Source organism: Dipodomys merriami, unplaced genomic scaffold (assembly GCF_024711535.1).
Source record: "Dipodomys merriami isolate MVZ:Mamm:240054 unplaced genomic scaffold, mDipMer1.0.p SCAF_23, whole genome shotgun sequence".
Taxonomy (NCBI): domain Eukaryota; kingdom Metazoa; phylum Chordata; class Mammalia; order Rodentia; family Heteromyidae; genus Dipodomys; species Dipodomys merriami.
In genome coordinates, this window is record NW_027203715.1 from 4,772,488 (window position 1) to 4,783,728 (window position 11,241).

The following is an 11,241-nucleotide window of genomic DNA, read 5'->3' on the forward strand; positions in this document are numbered from 1 at the left end:
TTCTCTCACCGGAAATCAATCTCATTCTTTGAGAATAGCATTGCTTCCCAAATACCCCTGATCTACCAGGAGCCCCAGCCCTCTTCTTACTGCTAATCTCATTAGTCTACTCTGCGGGTTCAGCCGCCTGACCCAGTGTACACATAGAAAAGGCCAGGTTTGCCCAACTCCTCCCCATCACACACTTGGCACCCAAAGGCAATATCAATCCTCAGCACTGCCTCTGTGTGCAATTCTAATGCCCTGGGTGAACCAATACAAATATTCTAGTGTGAAGGCTCACATCTTACCGAATTTTGTTCTTGTGGGAAAGCAGTCATCCCAGGCCACCCAACCACGGGTGTGGTCCATATACAACCGAAGTCCATCCAGGCTATGTCCTTAAACAGATCCCAGTTTATCTCCATGATTCCTCAGGTCTCCTGTTCCTTGATCACCTCTAGCTGAAAAGAAGGGAATGTATTTTAATTCATACCCTTTGTGATTCCAAAAATGGCCTCTTGATGTTCAGAATGTTCAAATATTTAAACTTGGCTCTGATAGCATTCTTTATTCCCCAAGGAGAAAAATTGGGCTCTGCTATTCTTCCATGAGGCCTAAAGTCTTTACTGGGAAACAGAAGCACCATGTACAAGCTGGCTGCTCTGGGAAAGGGGGCCTCTCTGGGGACTCATAGAGTCTCCACTAAGAATCTGACACCTCTCAGTGTACTTGTACAGTGCACATGTCATCCTTCCCTGTCCATTTACACCAACCCATCACCCCTTCCTTCCACAAACAATTTTTTTTAATTTAATTTAATTTTATTTGTGAACATACTGTACAGAGGAGTTACAATTACATGGGCAGGATAATGCGTACATTTCTTACCAAGCATTGCAGCCTCCTCCTTTGTTTACCCTTCACATCCCTTCCCAGCCTCCCCCAATCCCAATCCTTCTCCTTCCCCCTCCCCCCCCCACACCGACGTTGTAAAGCTCGTTTTGGACATGACAACTTGTACTTCTCATTGTTGCAACAGGTTCCACAAACAATTGTAAGGTGACTCTTACACAGCTGTCCCTCACATAAATACACAAATCCCCTTTCAAAATAGAGAAACTAACCTTTGCCACACCAGATTAACAAAGCCAATTGCATTCCCTGATGCTGTAGGCTCTTGTCTGTAATCCTACCTATCTCCCAAGGTGACACCTTGAAGACTGCATTTACAGCAAGTCTGGGAAATCTCCATCTTCAAGGAAATAGAGAAATGCAAGCCTGAACTGTAACTCAAGCAGGAGAGAACCAGACATAGCCATGAAAACTGAGAAAGAAGAAAAGAGGAAGACAGAGAGGGAGAAAGGGAAAGAGGGAAAAAAGGGAGAAGTGCACAGAGAGAAGAGGAGTGAGGGAGGTGGATGGAGAGAGAGACAGATTCAAGGGCAGGAAGAGAGTGAGAGGGAATGGTAGAGGGTAGTAGTAGAACATCAAGAAGAGGAACAGGAGAAGTAGAATAGGAGTAGTTATGGGAGGAATGAAAACAAAGGAAGAAAAATGGTGGGCAGGGGCAGGGAGAAGGTGAGAAAAGTGGAGAGAGAACAGAGAAGGCAAAGGAAATAGAGCATAAGAAAAAAAGCACTGAGGTGTAGCAGCACACACTCACAAACACATACACACAAGAAACAAAAGGAAAAAAAATAAAAGAATAGCAATTGAGAAATCTTACAAATCAACAGTTAATTCTTTCCCAACCACTGTCTTCACTGGGTGGAAAATGTCTAGTGTGCCCGACCAGCTAAAAGAATCTAGGCCCCAAATGAAGCTGGAACTGGAGCTCTGCAGGGTGTAGAGTGGAAGGACAGGCAGACTGGCACTTCGGGCTCTCAAGAGGTAACTGAAATTTTGAGGACAAGCTGAAGGTGTTATATCCTGAAGAAAAGGTGGCTCTTTTTCGTGGAGAGGGCTGGTGGGATTGTCATCAGGAGGTGTGCATGGTGGACTAGCCAAAGGCATCGTTTTTTATTCCACACTTCTGGTATTCTCCTTCAAGTTTTCTTGGATGAGCAGGTAGGTGCCCATGGCTTCATTGAATGCTCTGTCCTGGAATGTCCTTTCAATACCAGCTAGGGTGTACCCCATGTTGCCCATGACTGTGACAATAATGGGGTCCAGCTTGCTGGAAAGTGGCTCATCAGGAAGCAGGCCAAATCCCACACCTAGAGTCAGCCATCAGTGCTCCATTATCTCCTCAATAGCAGGCCTCAGATTGAAGCCCACAGTCAGCAGTTTAGGAAGGAGATCATGTCCCATTGCAGTTGGTAAAGGGGACCGGTGTACCTGGGCTCTAGGATTTGTTTCCGTATCTGAATCATTTTATTCCCCTCAAATGGGAACTTTCCCATTGTCATCATATACAAAAGCACGCCTAAGTTCCCAAATGTCCACCTTGTACCCATTGAACATGTTCTGTAGGAACATTTCAGGGGGTGGAATAGCAAGGCTCCACAAACCCCCCTTTAGCAACTTCCCTGTCACCCTGATGCTAATGCCAAAATCACTGACCTTGACATTGCAATTGGTATCCAACAGGACGTTGTCGGCCTTCAGGTCTAGTGTGCAATTCTGTTCTCATGAATGTAGTGAACATCACTTGTGATCTGCTTGAACAATCTCTTGGCTTCATACTCTAATAGGTGACTGCAAGGGGATTTATTGCCCCACCCCAAGAGATAGCCCCAAGTATCCAGCTCAGTGACAAGGTACACACAGTCTTCATCCTCTATCACCTGGAACAATAGTATGATGTGTGGGTGATATACACTCTTCACAATGGCTACTTCATTTTCTATCTCATGGCTTTTTAGATCGTTCTTTGGGAGAACTTTGACTGCCACTGTGGTGTCTGTGATGCAGTGATGGGCCAGCTTCACATAGCCACAGCTGCAATAACCGATTATCTCTGTCAAATTGTACTGTCCAATGACAGTGATCTCCTCCTCCTTTGGGGAGGAACTAAAGTTGTACATTAACATCTTGCCCCTGGGATGGCAAGTGATCAAGCTTAAGAATTACCTAAGATGATCTCAATGAAGTTGACAACTAATAATTCTTAAGAAACGGAAGGTAAACTACTAACAAAGTAAACACAACCCCCAGATGAGTAAATAAATTCCCCAAACCCAAACAACACAACCACCACCCCCCCACACCCAATGAAAGTAACCAAGTAGCTCTGAGTTAGTCCAGCGGGTCACCAAGTAAAAGCTCCCAGTGCTGTAACTGAAAAAGCTGGAGAGAAGCTGCCTCATATGTACCCTGCTGGGCACGCCTCACAATGCCCTGTGATGTCAGGGGGAAATGGACCAATCACAAGTCAGGCCATTGACATCAGTGAGGAAGTGAACCAATCAGAGCCCAGTGCACACCCTCTGGCAGTTAGGTACTTGGGCCAGGAAGTCTGTTGCCAACAACACTGGGCACATGGGAGGATGCTCTTACTGCTACCATGACAGCCATGTGGGAACCATGAGGACATTGGCCAGTGGCCCTCATCTTCGGGGTTGGGCATCCTAGGAAGACCCCTGTGAGGACATCACCCAGTGGGGTATTGATGAACCCCAGAGAGTGAGACAATCCATGGAGGCACAGTGAGAAGTGAACAAAAGAAGTTTATTTACACTATTTACACCAGAAAGGTGTCTTGAGACTACCTTGTCCTGGGTTAGAAACCCAGAACCAAGAGCAGCCTCAACCACCAAACCTCCAATAGGCAGTCCAGACACTCCAACCTTTACTGGTTGGTCTGCAAACCACCAATTAGTCGGTCCACAAACCTACAAACCTCAGATCTCCAAAGCTCCACAGCTCCAAACCTCCAAAGGGGAAGGCTTTTCCCTTTCTTCCCTTCTTCCCCCACATGCAGACCTCTCCACTGTCCACAGGCCTCTCTAGAGGATGGTCCCAAATGGCCTCCAGAGGAGGCCCCGAATGACCTCCATAGGAGGTCCCAACAGGTCCCTCCAGGAGGCCCTGAGTGACCTCCGGAGGATGTTCCAAATGTCCCCTCAAGAAATCCCTGAAGGGCTGGGAAGGTGGCTCAGTGGTAGAGCGCTTGCCTTGCATACTTGAGACCCGGGTTCGATTCTGTAGCTCCATATAAGCAAAAAGAAGAAAAGCTGGGGGGCTGGGAAGGTCGCTCAGTGGTAGAGTGCTTGCCTTCCATGCATGAGGCCCTGGGTTCGATTCCTCAGCACCACATACACAAAAAGAAAAAAGCCGGAAGTGGCACTGTGGCTCAAGTGGTAGAGCACTAGCCTTGAGCTGAAGAGCTGAGGGACAGTGCCCAGGCCCAGAGTTCAGGCCCACAACAGGACTACAAAAAAAACAGTCCCTGAATAGCTCCTTGAGAATCCCCAAAGGACCTCTCAAGGAGGTCCCAAGTGGCCCCTCGAGAAGCCCCAAATGGCCTCTCAAGGCTTGCCCTGTCCTCCACAAGCCTGCCCTGCCCTACTGCAGCAGGCTTTCCCCTCCTGCCATCTCTCTCCCTCCACTCCCACTCCTCTCCTTCCTCCACACTCAGTTCCTGCCTCAGGACTCCTGGTCTTTCCCTTCTCTCCTCTCTTCAGGACACCTGGTCTCCTCTGGACTCCCCTCTACACAGGAGTCCAGTTGTCCTCCGGACTCTTCCCTTCTCCCTCCCAATGTGTTTTCCCCCTAACGTCCTCCCTGGCCTTGGCGCATGCAGCCTATATACACCCAGATAGGCTGCAGCCCTGTCCCACTGTCAGGTTTCAAACTGACATTATGCTCATCCCCCAAGCTGCCCAAGTCCAATTCCAATAGGCAGCTCACTATGTGCATGTCTCCAGGAGCATGCCCCTCCCCCTTTTGGTGGCATGCTCCGCCCCTTTCAGTGGCATGTCCCAGCCATGGCACGCCCCTCCAGTGCCCCTTGGGGTGGTGACATCAGTCTCTCAATACCCTGCTCTATCCAGGGGCTGGGTCTGTGGAGTTGTGAGGCTTGAATCTTGATGCCGCTCCCCTTCCAGCAGGCTGGACCATGGGACAACACTATTGGGCCCCGCTGATTTTCAGGGCACCACGGGTTATTACAGAGACTATCCTTGTACAGAAATTATAACACTGTCCTTTTCACATAGCATGGTCTACATCTAATTGCAAGGGAGCCTGAGATATGGAGATTTTGTAACGATTCAACTCAAAAATGTCTTTCCACTTGAGAAGAGAGACCAGACATCCAAGATGAAGTCATAGTTTTGTCCACATCTGCCATTCTCATTTCTGATTCCAGTTTGAATTGGTTCCTGTGCTGCTTTGTACCTCTTTTTTACTGTTTTTGATTCGCTTAATCAATTTTTTCAATCTTTATTTATCCCTCACAGGTTAGAAATAAAGTATCTTGCTTTTATATTTTTTAGTACCATTGTCTCAGATTTTAATATATCTATAATTGTTCTAATAAAAACCATACACAAAATATGTCTTATCTCAGAGGCAGACTCCTATTTTATGGACCATGGACCTGAAGTTTATTTCATTTGAGAGGTCTTTTATTCTTTATTTCATTTATTTATTCATTTATTTTTGGCCATGGAGCTTGAACTCTGGATAGACCTGGGTGCTGTCCCTCAATTCTTCAGCTAAAGCCTAACACTCTACCACTTGAGCCACAGTGCCACTTCTGGTTTTATGGTGGTTTATTGGAGATAACAGTATCATGGTCTTTCCTGGCTGGGCAGGCTTTCAACTGCTATCCACACATCGAAGCCTCTTTAGCTAGGATTTTACGCATGAACCACCACTACCCAGCAACTTGAGAGTTCTTTTTAAGGGAAAATAATTAATGATTTGTCAGGCATTGGTGGCTCCCACCTGTAATTCTAGCTACTCAGGAGGCTGAGACCTGAGGATCTCGGTTTGAATCCAGCCTGGGCAGAAAAGTCCATGAGACTCTTCTTGAAAATGACAAGATAACCTCAAGTGTCCCTATGCCTCAAAGTGGATGAGAGCTAGCCTTAAGCAAAAAAAAATCTCAGGGACAGCACCCAGCGCCTATGTTCCAGTCCCAGGACTGGCAACAACAGCAGCATTAAAAAGGAGCTGGGTGTAATAAAGCCTTATTCACAAACACAGAATGCAGAAGGTAGAGGCAGGAGGTTCAGAGATTGAGGCCATCTTGGCCTTTATAGTGAGTTACACTTCAACCTGGACTACATAGCAAGATTTAGTTCTACAAAAAACCCTCTTCCCCCTAAAACATGCAGGAAGTTCACTTACAGATGAATCTCAGAGAGCTGTTCCTCCATAACCCTATTTCATTTTGTCAAATATTGTCACCTACTACTTCATTCTTTCTTTTTCAAAAAGTCTCCATAAGTAGTTGCTGACAGTTATCATTGTTGGGTCATACATGAGGGTTATTTAGACATCCCAACATATACTTTTTCCCTATTCTTGATTCTTTGAATTCTCTCCCCCCTTCCTTTCCTCTGTTTACCCTTCCTTTTCTTTACTAGTTCCTCCTTTTCTCTTCATGTGCTTGTTGTAATAATTCCTCCCTTGTGTCTGTCCCTTCCTTCCTTCCTGAGATAGAATTGGGTGATATAGCGCAAACTATTCTGGAATTTATGTTCTCGCTGCCTCAGTGTTCTGACTGACAGAAATACAGGAGTACACTGGCATGACCAGAAAATTCCAAATGGTAGAGAATACTGGACCATTATCTTTTTTCCATAAAGTTCTCCCTAGATTCCCTAGACTCTTCACAGACATGAGGCTGTTTCATGTCTTATATGTCTCTTAGGCTCTTTTCTGAATTTCCTTTTTTGTTTCCTGTCCCATTCAGTGGCCCTTAGCCTTGGGGTGGTTCCAACCAATGCCAGGCATACCCAACCCTCCCTGGGACCAAGTATCTTGGGCACAGGCTCATTCAGGCACTAAATATGACAGAGCATAGGTGAAGTGTACATAGTCCCTTCCTTTCAGGACCCATGAGCCTATTAGCTGAGCAGATCCCCTTAAGGGAACACACTCTGAAAGGAAGTTCCAGATCAAAACCATACCAATCTCGACAATCCCTTGCAATCTCACATTTTTCTGATATTGCCATGTTTAGTTATTTCTAGTGAATAGAACATGGCAGAAATGAGAGATATCATTGTTCAGATTGCAATATAAATAGCCGTTGTTCTCACAGTAGGATCTCTTTCTCTTGCTCTCTCTTGCTCTCTCCTTCTCTCTCTCCTTCTCCTATACTCTTTGCCCTGGGTGAAACAAATGCATGTGTGAGCAGTCTACGGAGAAGGCTCCATGACAAGGAGCTGCAGCTCAAGATGACAGCTGGAAGACATGAGTGGGAAGCAGTCAAGCCTGGAAGTGACTCTGACTTAAGTCCAGGTTTTGAATCTATCTCTTTTGGTTTCTGAATAATAATCAGCTGGGCACAACTTCCCCAATGAGAAAATAATACCCAAAGGTGGCAGGTGGCCATTCCTACAGACTATGCAGAAACCATGTCCGGAATGGCAAAAAGTAGACTTTTTTCCAAGTCTTTCATGCCTTGGCAGACAGTCTCCTCCAGCGAAGTCTCTCATTCCTATCATGCAACAGAACCAGGCTGCTGCATCTTTCCACTGTAGATGAGTGCCCTGCAGTGATTTAAACAATGGCCAGAAAGAGGATGAGACCACCTTGGTAAAATGCATCCAGCTGTAACAAGGATGTTACATTCTGAAGTCTCTTTACTGCACGTAGGACCAGATACTGTGGTTCCAAATAGCATGCCCTTTGGCTTTGTGAGACAGAAATCTTGACTTCCATCTAGAAAGATGGGCAAAGAAAAGGAAGGTCCTTGGCTAGGTTTCTCATGACAGAGCAGTTTGATACCAGATGAGGCCAAGAGTCACAGGTACTATATCTCTGCAGAAACCTGTCCCCAAAGAAGAGTGATGGATGGAAGTCAGCTCAGAGAGAATGAGTGAGTTTCAAAGTAGTGCTGACTAGCATCTTGGGATGGCCCCTGGCTTCTGGCTTGATTAACCATCTCTGCTAAGTGTGTCTGAAGATGTATAAGCACAGGCTTTCTAAACCATAGAAATAAATGATACACACAAACAAAAACTCCCACAGAGCAGGTTATAGGTCAAGCTTGTCCATTCCAAGTCAATTGACCTGATTCAACACTTCAAGTATTTCAGTGTTTATATAAAAGTGCCTATGTGCCAGGTGCTGGTAGCTCATGTCTGTAATCCTAGCTACTCAGTAGGCTGAGGATGGTGGTTTAAAGTCAGTCTGGATAGGAAAGGCTGTGACAGACTTTTCTCCAAAAATCACTCAGAAAGCTAGAAGTGTCATGGCTGCTCAAATGGTAGAGTGCTTGCCTTGAGCTGAAGAGCTGAGGGACAGCTCCCAGGCCCAGAGTTCAAGTACTATGACTGAGAAAAAAAAAGAAGTGCCTATGAATCAATTCTTACATGTTGTTTTTCCCATATAGAAAATCTGTAAGTAGCCGGTGGTGGCTCACACCTATCCTAGCTACTCAGGAGGCTGAGATCTGAGGATCGAGTTTCAAAGCCAGCCCGGGAAGGAAAGTTCATGAAAGTCATCTCCAATAAACCACCAGAAAACCAGAAGTGGACCTGTAACTCAAGTGGTAGAATGCTAGCCTTGAGCTGAAGAGCTGAGGGAGAGTGCTCAGGCCCAGAGTTCAAGCCCCATGACCACCAGAAAAAAGAAAAGAAAAGAAAAGAAAATCTGTAAGAACACATCAGTAATGTTTTTTGAATGCAAAAAATGATACCTGTTGTTGCAGAGAATAATTACACATGTTTGAAATCTCCAAATCTTGATTTTCTATTATGTAAGGATCATCCAAATCTATCTTCACCAGTTCATTTTATTCTTAAGAATCATCCTAAGAATTGTGTTTTATTTATTATTATTCAAACCCCCCCACACACACACACAAGACTGCAGCTTAAAATTACAAGTCAGGCATTTAAGTGTGGAATCTAGAATTGGAACCCAGCTCCAACCACACTCATGTCCACAACTCGATGAAGAGAAACGCAAGCAAGCAATTACTTGATGATGTTTTTGTTTAATTTTGCTGTACCACTTGAATAACAGCTCCACTTCTGGCCTTTTGGTGATCAATTGTCAATAATAGTCTTAAAGATCTTTCCTACCTGGGTTCACTTCCAACTGTGATCTTCAGATCTCAGCCTCCTGAGAAGCTCTGCTTTAGGTGCTTTGCTTTCCCTGAAAACCCAAATAAATTTATAGCTATAAAAGAGGATGGGGGCGGGGGAGGGAGGATGCATCTGATTTGTTAGCCAAGCTCCAAGAGCCAAGTATCACTTTTTTCACCCATTTAGACTTAGAAAAATATGCATATCTAGATATGAACATTTTTACAGACATGACTAGAGAACATGATTTAAAGGTGGAACTATAGGGATAAAAGGGAGGGAGAATGATAGGGTATAAATAAGATTAAAATACATTGTGACTAGGTAAGAAAATGGTATAAGGAGACACATTTAAAGCTACTGAATGAGGTGGTAGAGGGATATGGAAACTCAGGATCCAGCAGGCACTGTTCCTTTGCTATTCTGCTCAAAGATATTGTTCTATCCCTTGATCCACAGCTCCACTTCTGGCTTCTTGATAATTAATTGGAGATAAGTGTCTCACAAAATTTTCTGTCCCAGTTGGCTTTGAATCAAGATCCTTGGATTTCAGCCTTCTGAGTATCTAGGGTTGCAGGTATGAACCACCAATGCCTGCCTACATTTGTTTCAAGGATGGAACAAAAGAAAGTGATGGAGGAGTGAGTTTAACTGAGATGCAGTGTATGCATGTATGCAAATATCCTGAGATCTTTCTTTAGACAACCAATTACATGATAAGAATCATCTTTAAAAAGAGTTTGTTCTGGGTGCCAGTAACACACTCCTATAATCCTAGCTACTCAAGAGGCTGAGATCTGAAGATCACACTTTGAAGTGAACACAGTCAGGAAAGACCATTAAGCCTCGTATGGCCAATTAATCACCAAAAGGCCAGATGTGGCAAGTGGTACAGTGCTCATTTAAAGTAACAATTAAAACAACAATGTCAAAAAAGCCATGCTCAGACACAGCTCCCAGGCCTGGAATTCAGGCTCAAATATATTTACTGATGAGTTTATAAGCTAAATTTAGCTTCCACGTAGAAGGGGAAACAGGCATTGACTTCATTTAATATTTTTTGAATGTAATGTTTTGAATGTAACTTAAATCTCATTTTTGGTGACATTAAATGCCAGCTCACCAGGAGTTCCCCACCTCCCCAACACACACATACACACACACACACACACACACACACACACACACACACACAGGACTAGAAACTGACCAAGGTAAGAATCGCTTCCTGCATTTCTAGTGAAAAAGACAATTGAATGATGCTCATTTGTAGTTGGATAGTCTTATTTTTGTCGGTGGTGGGGCTTGAACTCTGGGCCTGGGAACTATCTCTCAGCTCTTAAGCTGAAGGTGAGCTGAAGTACTCTACCACTTGAGCCACAGCATCACTTCCAGTGATGCTCATTTTTATCTTAGTCTTAGCATTCAAGATATCCAGTTTTCCCCCAAGACTGATTTTATGGAGCTCATCCAGAGCTGAAGTTCATGAATTTTAGTGGGCTGTTGAATGAAACAAAGATTGATACACAGAGCATTCTCCTAAGTGGTCACAGAAGACCAGATAATGATTGTATCCCGTGATCATGTTGACACAGTCAGTGATGGAGATGACTCATACATGTCAGTGTTCATAAGGTTTGAAAACATATTTTATGTACCTCAAGAAAGAAAACATCATGAGTGAGTGAGAGATCTGGGTCTGAATCACACAGTAGCCATACTCTGGGCCCTGGCTCTCCCTCTACATATAGCTGTCACCCCAGCACTATGGAAGATTGTCAAACAACAGCAGGTAAGCTGAGCAAGTAAGTCTGCTTCAAAATGGAAAAGACCATCTGACCTGTGGTTGGAATTGGCATATTTGTGGAATATTCTGCAATATCCTTATGCCTAAATTCAACTCAACCTAAAACATGGGAGTTGCAGAAAGACTCCAAGGTAGGCCTCTTGATAGATCTCAAGGAGTGGGAGAAGAGAGCAGGAAGGGCAAGGCATAGCTCCCAGTTATCCTCTCAGTCTCTCTGTTCCTTATGCTCCATTCCCCAAGCAA